We start from the raw sequence: 12,117 nt of genomic DNA, 5'->3' as shown, positions 1-12,117 counted from the left end.
CCCATTGGGCGAAAGGCCAGGGACTCTATAGTGATGCAACCCCCAGAGCAGGTGTATGGGTGAGATTGGAATGCAATTGGTAGTTTTCGCACTTTTGAGTAAACTCAAGTGTATCCTATTTCATTGTAGGCCAATAAAATCCCTGCCTCATGATCTTGTAAGCCAACACTCTTCCTCCTAGATGTTCTCCACACACTCTTGAATGAACTTCTTGGAGTGCGTAATCAGCTTCTGAAGGTGGAAGACATTTGAGATATGGTCCGGTGAAGGCGCGCTTATACAACTCATCACTAATAATAATGAAATTTGCTGCTTATCTTCGAAGTCGCATTGTAGCTATGGGGTCTGTAGGTAGTATCCCATCCTGTAGAAAAGATAAGATGGGATCGATCCAAGATGCCTCTTTTGGTTCATCGATTGACTGTTTGACCCACGGACCTTAAATACTCATAAAGTGGAACTCCTCATTACACTTTCTTTTATAAACATCTCCCATTATTGAGGTAGCCAGTTTGGAAAGAGCATCTGCTCTCGCATTTTACTCTTTGAGAACATGTATGATTTGATGCTCTTTTATACGGGCCAAGAGTAACTTCACAATGTTGCAATATTGGGCCAGTTGCTGATTGTGTATATCAAACTCCCCCTCCACCTAAAAGGCGACTAATTATGAATCAGTGTAGATTACTAAGTTCTGCACCTCATAATCAATTGCTAGTCTCAATCCAGTAATAAGAGCCTCGTATTCTGCTATGTTATTTGTTGTCGAAAACTTGAGTCGGAGCCCATACTCAAGAGTAAATTTTTACGGAGAAATTAACAAAATTCCCGCCAGCGCCAGAACTTCCAGATGCTCCATCGACATATAATATCTAGCATGGAAAGGAAGGCAAAGCACTTGGTTGAACATCGGATACCGGGATGGTGCACTCAACTACAAAATCTACAAGTTCTTGAGATTTGATATAGGGCCTAAGCAAGTAGTGGATGTCGAATTCTCCCAGCTCTACATACCACTTAACGAGCTTACCCGATGCTTCTAGCTTCTGCAGAATACTTTTTAGTGGCATATTTGTGTAAACCCCAATCGAATGGGATTGAAAGTAGGGGCGTAGTTTTCTGTCAGAATAAATTAACGCAAATGATGTCTTATCCGCTAGGGGATAATGTCTCTCCATTTCAGATAGGATCTTACTGACATAGTAGATGGGATGTTGTACAGTATTTTCCTCTCATACTAAAACTGAACTGATAGCTTGGGTAGAAACAGCTATGTATAAATATAATTTTTCTCTAGGTGTTGGCTTAGAAAGTAGAAGCGGAGATGCCAAATACTTTCGTAGCTGTTTAAAGGCTTCTTGGCATTCATCTGTCCATTGGAACCCAGAGTTACGAGCGCCTCTAAGTACCTTAAAGAAGGGTAGATATTTGTCTCCTGAACGTGCTAGGAAATGAGATAGTGTTGCAATTCTCCCATTTAGCCTTTTGACCTCCGTGACATTCTTCGGGGGTACCATATCTCTCAGTGCCTTAATCTTCTATGGATTAGATTTGATTCCTCTATGGGTTATCATAACCCCCAAAAATTTTCCAAAAGCGACTCCAAAGGTGTATTTAGTGGGGTTGAGCCGTATATTATAATGCCTTAACAAGTGGAAGCACTGCTCCAAGTCAGAGATATGTTGAGATTTTTCAAGACTTTTTACCAACATATCGTCCACGTACACCTCCATATTACTCCCAAAAAGGATTTTGAAAACCTTATTCATGAGGTGTTGATAAGTTGCTCTAGCATTTTTAAACCCGAAGGGCATCACCCGATAGCAATATAATCCTTTGTCTATTTAAAAAGCTGTTGCTTCTTCATCTGTATGATTCTTTTTTATTTGATTATAGCTAGAGTAGGCATCCATAAAGCTCAATATCTGATGCCCTGAGGTGGTATTGACTAACTGGTCAATACGAGGAAGCGAAAAGCTGTCTTTAGGGCATGCTTTATTGAGATCAGTATAATCTATACACATTCCCAAGCTCCACTCCCCTTTTGAACCATGACCATATTTGCCAACCAAGAGGGATAGTGAAGTTCCCGTATAAAGCCGGTCTCAAGAAGTTTATCCACTTTCTGCTCGATTGCTTGCTGACGATCTGGTGCAAAGTTTCGTTTCTTTTAGATAATTGGTTTGCACGTCAAATTGACTTTGAGGGAGTGTACGATCACTTCAGGGTCAATTCCGGGCATATCCGCCCAACTCTAGGCAAAAATATCATGATTTTCTTATAGAAAATCTATGAATTTTTTTTCTCGTCGTTTGAGAGAAGCGATCCAATCTGCACCATCTTTGAAGGATGTAGACCATCGAGGAAATTTTCAAGTGCAACTGGGAGACTGATTATCCCTTATGCTCGTATAGGTTGATTATCAAATTCATACAAAGGACCTGCAGCACGTTGAAGCTTTTCTCTCGAGAGACCCATGTTGAGAAAAGTGGAGTAGAATAGGATATCTACGGAGCTTCCATTGTCCATAAGAATTCTTTTGACATTGTAACATGGGTCACCTATGCCTGTGTTGATAACAAGCGGATCTTGATGAGGGGTTTTTACTCCCTCTAGATCAGAATCGTCAAAGGTGATAGAGTGATCTATACTAGCCTTCTTTTGAGTAGGATTTTTATCTACATCCAAAAAGACTTGATCGAATAATAAGGGGCCTCCAACGATTATCTCAATTTCACCAACTATTATTCGATTATTCACCAGTGGCCTCTGTGTTGATTTTTCCCCTAGTGGGACGAGTTTCCTCTCGGGTAGGTGAATCCCAATAAACTGTCAAAGATAACCTTGACGGATAAGTCTTTATATTTCCTCCTTTAGTTGCCTACAGGCTTCGGTAGTGTGGCCACGACTACAATGAAAGTGGCAGTACTGATCTTGATTTCCTGTGTTCGGCTTCAAAGGATGCGGCCATTTCATCGTGTCTTGATCTCGAACAACCATTAATATATTTGCTTGAGATGTATTGAGTGGAGTGTACTCCTTCTCATGTCAAGGTTCTCGTCATGGCAATGGGGTCCTAGGAGATAGATTATTCTTCCCTTGCTTCTTCTGTTGTGAGGATGAATTATCCATCCTAGGTGCACTCTTGCGCTTCCCATTAGTTTGCTCAAACTGCTTTCTATGAGCATTTATGGCTTCATCCGCCGAGATTTGAGCTTCCACATGATGAATTAAGACGACATACGAATGAACGGTGTCGCACATGAGTGCCGAATAAAAGGGGTCAGAACGAAGGCCTCCAAGAAAGACCCCTCTCGGTAATTCAGGATCTACTCCTGGAATTTATCGAGCTTCAGTGGAAATTACTGAAAATATTCTTTTAACGATTCACCTTCATTTTGATGGATCCCTGAGAGGTGAGAAGAATCCTTAGCAATTCTTTGATTGGCCACAAACTGTTCTACAAATGCTTTGACCAATTTGACAAATGAGGAGATCATTCTGAATGAAAGTTAATAGAACCACGTTCGAACCTGTCCTTTAAGGGTGGTAGGAAAGACCTTGCAGAGGAGTGCATCTGAGGCTCGCTGAATATGCATGATGGTTCTATAGTGGTTGATATGCTCATACGAGTCGGACCTCCCGTCGTAAGACTCGATGCTGGGTACTTTAAATCCAACTGGAATGGGGTGCTGAAGAATGGCTTCAATTAGAGGTGATAACTCCTGGAAGTCCCTCTGTCGGAGAGTTTGCCTTACATCTCCTATGGGAAACTCTTCCCATACTAATCTCCACAGTTCATGGCATAGGTAATTATGAGGGAGCCCAGTAACGTGTGGTTGGGCTAAGTCTTCTGGGAGATCTGGAAGAATGTGAGGTTGCCGAGTTGTGGGCAAAGGATGTGTAGAACTTGCTGTATCGGTAAGTTTGTTATCCTGACGTGACTGCGGGTGCCTTCTTGGTGGTGGAGGAGGAATCTCTGCTTAAAGTTGTTCGAGTTGAACATCTTCGGCCAGTGGTGGAGCTCGAGGGAGCACTTCCTCCTGCCGTGGTAATGCTGGCAGTCGAGTTTCTCGTAGAAGTTGAAGGATCTCGTTCTGAGACTTCCATTTTTTGGATTCTCTCTTCCAGGGAGAGTCACGAGGTTCCTTCACCAGCGACATTTTTCCCCCAGGGTAGAAAGAGGCAGATATCAGGCATCTATGATTTATAGACTGATTTCTAGACTGGTGGGAGTTGGAACGAGATGCCCCAACGATACGGCTGCTGCGCCTGTTTACCATCATAGTAATACTTGAAGTTGTGGAATAAGTTTACCACAGACGACGCCAAACTGTTGTGGACTAGAATATATGTGGTGGTAGAGTTAAAAGATTTTCATCTCAGCAATGTACGTATATCTAGCACACAAAGAGAGGAGAAACAATAACACAAGAAATTTTTACATGGAAACCCTGAAAGGGAAAAAACCACGGGGCCTCTCCCAGTTAAAATAGTTTCACTAGTGTTTTATTTGAGATACAAGAGGCTGACTCATCTATAAATTTAGGATGATCAGATTACGATGAATCTTTTCTAAATTGAGATTCAGTTACAAAGTTGAGCAGAGTTCCAGCGTCATTAAGGAGATTGGGAAGAATTCATGTGTCGTCCATAAGTTAGACTGAATTCCAGCATCGAGAAGAACTTTGACGTTACTTAGGAAGAATTCCAACATCATCCAGGTGTCTGGCAGAATTTCGACGTTACTCATGCAGCGGGAAGAACCCCTGTGGTGGTCGAGGAGGAGCTATTCCCTCCTATCCTTCTCTTCTCTTCTTCTCTTCTTCTTCTCCTCTTCTTGCTTAGGTCCCCTCTCAAGAGAAATAAGATGTCTATTTATAGATTTTCTGGATTGGCATAGCTCGTAAATAGGTGTGAGATCAAGGGCAAATAGGGAGTGGTCGAATGGATGGCTGATATTGAATCCCTTGATCGTGCACCGTTCGTCAGACATTGGAAGGTCTTAATGATGTTAGAATTTGGTGATCTTGGGCTTGTTAGATTCTTCTCGTTGAGTTATTCAATTCGACTATAAGCTCGTTAAAATCGAAGACCGTTTAGTAACTCAATATGTGGTAAGAACTTTCCAACATCACTTCGGGTGCTTGATTTGGGCTCATTTGGGTCGGATTGAGTTGAATTTGGTGTCATTGGGTTCGTATTTCCAAGACACACAGTTTGACTATAAGTTCGCTAAAATCAGAGTTCAGGTGCTCCCGAATTTAATTTTTGAAGTTTCTGGTTTTCATCTTTATTTGATTATTGCCAGAGTAGGCATTCATAAAGCTAAACATCTGATGCCCGGAGGTGGTATCGACTAACTGGTCAATACGAGGATACAAAAACCTGTCTTTAGGGCATGCTTTATTGAGATCCGTATAATCTATACACATTCCCAAGCTCCACTCTCCTTTTTAACCATGACCATATTTGCCAACCAAGAGGGATAGTGAACTTCCCGTATAAAGCTGGTCTCAAGAAGTTTATCCACTTCCTTCTCGATTTCTTGTTGACGATCTGGTGTAAAGTTTCATTTCTTTTAGATAATCTATTTGCATGTCAAATTAACTTTGAGGGAGTGTACGATCACTTCAGGGGGTAAAATTCGGGCATATCCGCTGGACTCTAGGCAAAAATATCCTGATTTTCTCATAGAAAATTTGTGAATTTTTTTTTCTCGTCACTGAGAGAAACGATCCAATCTGCACCATCTTTGCAAGATGTAGACTATCGAGGAAATTTTCCAAGTGCAACTAGGAGACTGATTATCCCTTATGCTCGTATAGGTTGATTATCAAATCCATACAAAGGACTTGCAGCAGGTTGAAGCTTTTCTCTCGAGAGACCCATGTTGAGAAAAGTGGAGTAGAATAGGAAATCTACGGAGCTTCCATTATCCATAAGAATTCTTTTGACATTGTAACATGGGTCACCTATGCCTGCGTTGATAACAAGTAGATCTTGATGAGGGGTTTTTACTCCCTCTATATCAGAAGCGTCAAAGGTGATAGAGTGATCTATACTAGCCTTCTTTGGAGTTGGATTTTTATCTACAGCCAAAAAGACTTGATCGGATAATAAGGGGCCTCCAGCGATTATCTCAATTTCACCAACTGCTATTCGATTATTCACCGGTGGCCTCTATGTTAATTTTGCCCCCAGTGGGATGAGTTTCCTCTCGAGTAGGTGAATCCCAAATAAACTGTCGAAGATAGCCTTGACAGATTAAGTCTTTCAATTTTCTCCTTTAGTTGCCTACAGGCTTTGGTAGTGTGGCCACGACTATGATGAAAGTGGCAGTACTGATCTTGATTTCTTGTGTTCGGCTTCAAAGGATGCGGCCATTTCATCGTATCTTGATCTCGAACAGCCATTAATATATTTGCTCAAGATGTATTGAGTGGAGTGTACTCTTTCTCATGTCGAGGTTCTCATCATGGCAATGGGGGCCTATGAGGTAGATTGTTCTTCCCTTGCTTATTCTATTGTGAGCATGAATTATCCATCTCAGGTGCATCCTTGTGCTTCCCATTAGTTTGCTCAAACTGCTTCCTATGATCATTTATGGCTTCATCCGCCGAGATTTGAGCTTCAACATGATGAATTAAGTCAGCATACGAATGAACGGTGTCGCGTATGAGTGCCGAGTAAAAGGGGTCAGGACGAAGACCTCCAAAAAAGACTCCTCTCAGTAATTCAGGATCTACTCCTGGAATTTATCGAGCTTCAGTGGAAAATTACTGAAAATATTCTTTTAACGATTCACCTTCATTTTAATGGATCCCTGAGAGGTGATAAGAACCCTTAGCAATTCTTTGATTGGCCACAAACTGTTCTACAAATGCTTTGACCAATTTGACAAATGAGGAGATCATTCCGGATGGAAGTGAATAGAACCACGTTCGAACCTGTCCTTTAAGGGTGGTAGGAATGACCTCGCAGAGGAGTGTGTCCGAGGCTCGCTGAATATGCATGATGGTTCTATAGTGGTTGATATGCTCATACGGGTCAGACGTCCCGTCGTAAGACTCGATGCTAGGTACTTTAAATCCAACTGGAACGGGGTGCTGAAGAATGGCTTCAGTTAGAGGTGATAACTCCTGGAAGTCCCTCTGTCAGAGAGTTTGCCTTACATCTCCTCGGGGAAACTCTTCCCATACTAATCTCCGCAGTTCATGGCGTAGGGAATTATGAGGGAGCCCAATAACGTGTGGTTGGGCTAAGTCTTCTGGGAGATCTGGAAGAATGTGAGGTTGTCGAGTTATGGGCAAAGGATGTGTAGAACTTGATGTATCGGTAAGTTCGTTATCCTGACGTGACTGCGGGTGCCTTCTTGGTGGAGGAGGAGGAATCTCTGCTTGAAGTTGTTCGAGTTGAACATCTTTGGCCAGTGGTGGAGCTCGAGGGAGCACTTCCTCCCCCTGTGGTAATGCTGGCAACCTAGTTTCTCGTAGGAGTTGAAGGAACTCGTTCTAAGACTCTTCCATTTTTTGGATTCTCTCTTCCAGGGAGAGTCTCGAGGTTCCTTCACCAGCGAGATTTTTCCCCCATGGTAGAAAGAGGCAGATATCAGGCATCTATGATTTATAGACTGATTTCTAGACTGGTGGGAGTTGGAATGAGAAGTCCCAATGATATGGCTGCTCCGCCTGTTTACCATCGTAGTAATACTTGAAGTTGTGGAATAAGTTTACCACAGACGATGCCAAACTATTGCGGACTAGAATATTTGTGGTGGTAGAGTTAAAAGATTTTCGTCTCAGTGATGTACGTATATCTAGCACACAAACAGAGGAGAAACAATAACACAAAAAATTTTTAAGTGGAAACCCTGAAAGGGAAAAACCATGGGGCCTCGCCCAGTTGAAATAGTTCCACTAGTGTTTTATTTGAGATACAAGAGGCTGACTCATCCACAAAGTTAGGATGATCAGATTGCGATGAATCTTTTCTAAATTGAGATTTAGTTACAAAGTTGAGCAGAGTTCCAGCGTCATTAAAAATATTGGGCAGAATTCATGTGTCGTCCATAAGTTGGACTGAATTCCAGCATTGAGAAGAACTTTGACGTTACTTAGGAAGAATTCCAACGTCATCCAGGTGTCCGACATAATTCCGACGTTACTCAGGCAGCGAAAAGAATCCCTGCGGTGGTCGAGGAGGAGCTATTCCCTCCTATCCTTCTCTTCTCTACTTCTCTTCTTCTTCTCCTCTTCTTGCTTAGGTCCCCTCTCAAGAGAAATAAGGGGTCTATTTATAGATTTTCTAGATTGGCATAGCTCGTAAATAGGTGTGAGATCAGGGGAAAATAGGGAGTGGTCGAATGGACGGCTGATATTGAATCCCTTGATCGTGCACCGTTCGTCAAACATTTGAAGGTCTTAATGATGTTAGAATTCGATGATCTTGGACTTTTTGGATTCGTCTCATTGAGTTATTCGATTCAACTATAAGCTCGTTAAAATCGTAGACCATTTAGTAACTCAATATGTGGTAAGAACTTTCCAACATCACTTTGGGTGCTTGATTTGGGCTCGGATTTAGTTGAATTTGGTGTCGTTGGGTTTGTATTTTCGAGTCGCTCAGTTTGACTATAAGTTCGCTAAAATCGGAGTTCAGGTGCTCCCGGATTTAATTTTTGAAGTTTCTGGTTTGATTTTGCCTCGAGATTCGTGCTCGATCAAGATGATTTTTTGAAATACATCAATTATAATTATTGCATGGTAGAGCATTTGAGATGGTAGAGTCAAATAATCTATTGCTTAATATTGTACAAAAATTCAACACATTTACTTTATAGAGACAATAGAGATCATATATTCAAAATTTTGAAAAAGGGAAAAACCAAAAGTCATAGCCAAGGTGAAATGATTCCACTGGTTTTTGTCATCAGTTACAAAAATGATTTATATTGGGGAGACAATGTTGATACAATGTGATAGACATACAATAGGATCATAATATAGCATTAGCGTTTAGATACTGGCGGGTCTAGAGTGGAGGCCCTAAGGATATCCTTGCCCCATACACACACATTATATAATAAATAATAATAATAATAATAAGGAAAGAAAATAACATTTATTATCCATGATTTTAATATGATAATAATGAACATTTGTTATTTTAATTTTCCCAAAGAAACAATTACTTTTTTTTATTCTATTTAGGAGCAAAATACTATGGTGTTTGATTATTTTAGGGTCTTAAATCTCCTATGGTGTTAATTATATCATATGAAGTTTTAAGCTTTTTACAAATCCTATGTGTTGGACCTTATATTTTGATTTAGAGAGAACTTTAATTCAAGTTATCATTTTATTAGAATATTGGAATTATATTCCTGATGTTGGGGACTTATAATTTTAGGTTTGCCCTAGATCCTAAATTTAAGTTAGGCACTAAACGATAGTGACCTGAACCTAACTAATGAGATGCAAATCTTGGCTTACCTCGGCCTTGATTAGAGTTGCAGTTAAATCACCTTGGTGCTTTAAAACCATAATTTTGGTCTTTATAAAAGATGGATAAGCAGTTATTAAAGTTTTTTGAGAAATTGAGACTGACATCTAGATAATGGCCTAATTGGCCCCATTTGGCCCCATTACTTATGTATGGTAATTATGCTAGAATGCAATTAAAAATTTATTAATTTTATTAATTTTTAATTGAATGAATGCTTATTGACTTTGAATACAGAAATTATATATGATGAACTTTAAAAAATTTATAAAATAGATTTTTTCCTAGAGATGCACAATATTTCCTAGACAAAAATGCGACCAAATTGGTCAGGTAATCTGCCACGACCTACATGCGAGGAGGTGTTTAAAAAAGAATGAAGGGAATATGATTACATGAGATCTCCCAAGTATTCCCGAGCTTACTTCTTTGATATCACTTATCTTTCTATGTGAGCTTAAAATTTTTATTTAAGTACAAGAAAAAAAATTTAACATTGTCCTTACGAGGCTAAAAGTACTTTTTAGGCTAAAATAAATCACGCATTTAATAAAGATACATAAAAAACATGCAATTTTTAAAGCGCAAACAATTTAAACACATCATCAATTATATCATATTAAATAAATGTAAAGTCCGTGTGACAAGTGCCACTTAATTTATAAACTAAGGTCTATAGAAATTAAAAGTGGCCAGACGCCACCGACGATAACCCATAGTCTAATCATATAGAATAATGCAAGTATCTTTGAAATGGGATATTTTTAGTTTTCATTATTTCAATTTCTTTCTTTGAGCTCCTTGGGTTCAGATATTCAAGTGAAAAGAACCTCCCCCGAAGGGGTGTTTCTTTTCTCCTTGGATTTTAAGTCATCCTAATATGAATCCCCAATTTAAAAAACTCTCCCCTAAGGGATGTTTCCTTCCTCTTTGGTTTCAGATCGGATTTGTAACATCCTATTTCAAATAACTTTTATAATTTTTGTATTTACAATATATATCAAAATTTTAAAAAAGATTCTATACAACCTGCATGTTATCTTAAGCAGTTTATAGAATCATCATAAAAAATAATTCCAAATAGTTATAGAAAATTTATAGCTTATACTCGAGCCAATCACTGTAAATTAGCCACGCTCTTTTTATTTTTGGGGGCTTAGTAGATTTATCACTTACAAACCCAAGGAGCATGACCACTTGTAGAAGTTTTTTATTAGCATCTAGAACGTTCCTAGCCTAGGAAAAATCTACCACCCATCAATTCAATTCATAGATGATATAATAAAATTATCACATTACAAGACATTATAGAACATATTAATGCTAGAAACCAGCTTGCAAGAAAATCACGTAAAATTCATGTCACAGAAAAATCAAATGTAAAGGAACAACGACCTAACCTAAAATTAAAGTTGGTTGTTCTAACAAACCTTCTACAATGTGTGTATCAAGCTATGTGGTTTAGATGTATCCTAGAAGGGATGTTGTTTGATGTTTTTTTGTATTTTATTTTATTTATTTTTAGGCTGAGGGAATTTTAATTTGAGTTTAAACATTAGTATCTTAATATTTATTTTAGGATGAATTTTATTTATTAAATGGTAAATATCTTTGTTTATACCAGGGTCATGAGGTTTATTTTCCTTTCATCCGGGCTAAATTAATAGCCCGTAGGACATGGTTATCCAGTCGTAATCAATGCTATTTAATTAGATTTTCATATTTAAGATAATGAATAGTCCTTTTTAATAGATCGATACTAATTTGATTGATTAAATTAGTGATTTGCTAAAATTTGATTGGTTTATTAAATTTTTATTTTTGGAATATTTTAATATATTAATTAAAGGGTCCATTTTATTACTTTTTAATTTACCCAAACTTTTAGAGTTTTCTTATTTTTCATAAATATTAGATTCTAAGATGAGTAAAATGACACTAAGTTCGTTGGATTTAGAATTTTTAATAATTAATTATAATTTTTTTAAAGTTTGAGTGTATTTTTGAACTATGATTGACCAAAGAGTTAAATTTTTAATTTTTAGGGAATTTTAAAAGCTCGCTATTTTTTATAAATATTAGACTCAGAGAGGTGCCCAATGCCTTTGAATTTTCTCAATTTAGATTTTCTATAATTAGTTATGAATTTTTAAAATTTGGATATTTAATTGAATTATTTAATTACTTAATTAATGAGGTTTTCTTATTTTTGCACCAAACTCACTCCAAACCTCTTTAAATCCATCTCAAATGTAAGGGTGGCCTATAGGAGTATTTTCAAGAGTTTAGAACTTATTTAGTATTTTTAATCATTTTAATTAATTATTAAAATTTCTTTATTATTAAATTAAGGGCAAATTTGAAGTTTACATATGAGGTTTTAATTTTTCATAGGTTTTATATTTAATTATGAATAATTTGAGATATCTTCTAATATTTTTTGAATTTAATTTAGATTTAATGTAATTTTAAAAATTTAGACCCTCTTTAAGGGCTGATTTTTGTTTGGATTAATTTTTTGACATAATGAAAGTCCAAAATTTAGCAAAATTAAAGCCTAAGGTTCATAATGTCACTAAGTAAATTATTATAGAGATTCACACCTATTAGGTT

Source organism: Dendrobium catenatum, unplaced genomic scaffold (genome assembly GCF_001605985.2).
Source record: "Dendrobium catenatum unplaced genomic scaffold, ASM160598v2 fragScaff_scaffold_1038, whole genome shotgun sequence".
Taxonomy (NCBI): Eukaryota; Viridiplantae; Streptophyta; class Magnoliopsida; order Asparagales; family Orchidaceae; genus Dendrobium; species Dendrobium catenatum.
This window is presented reverse-complemented; position numbering follows the sequence as displayed.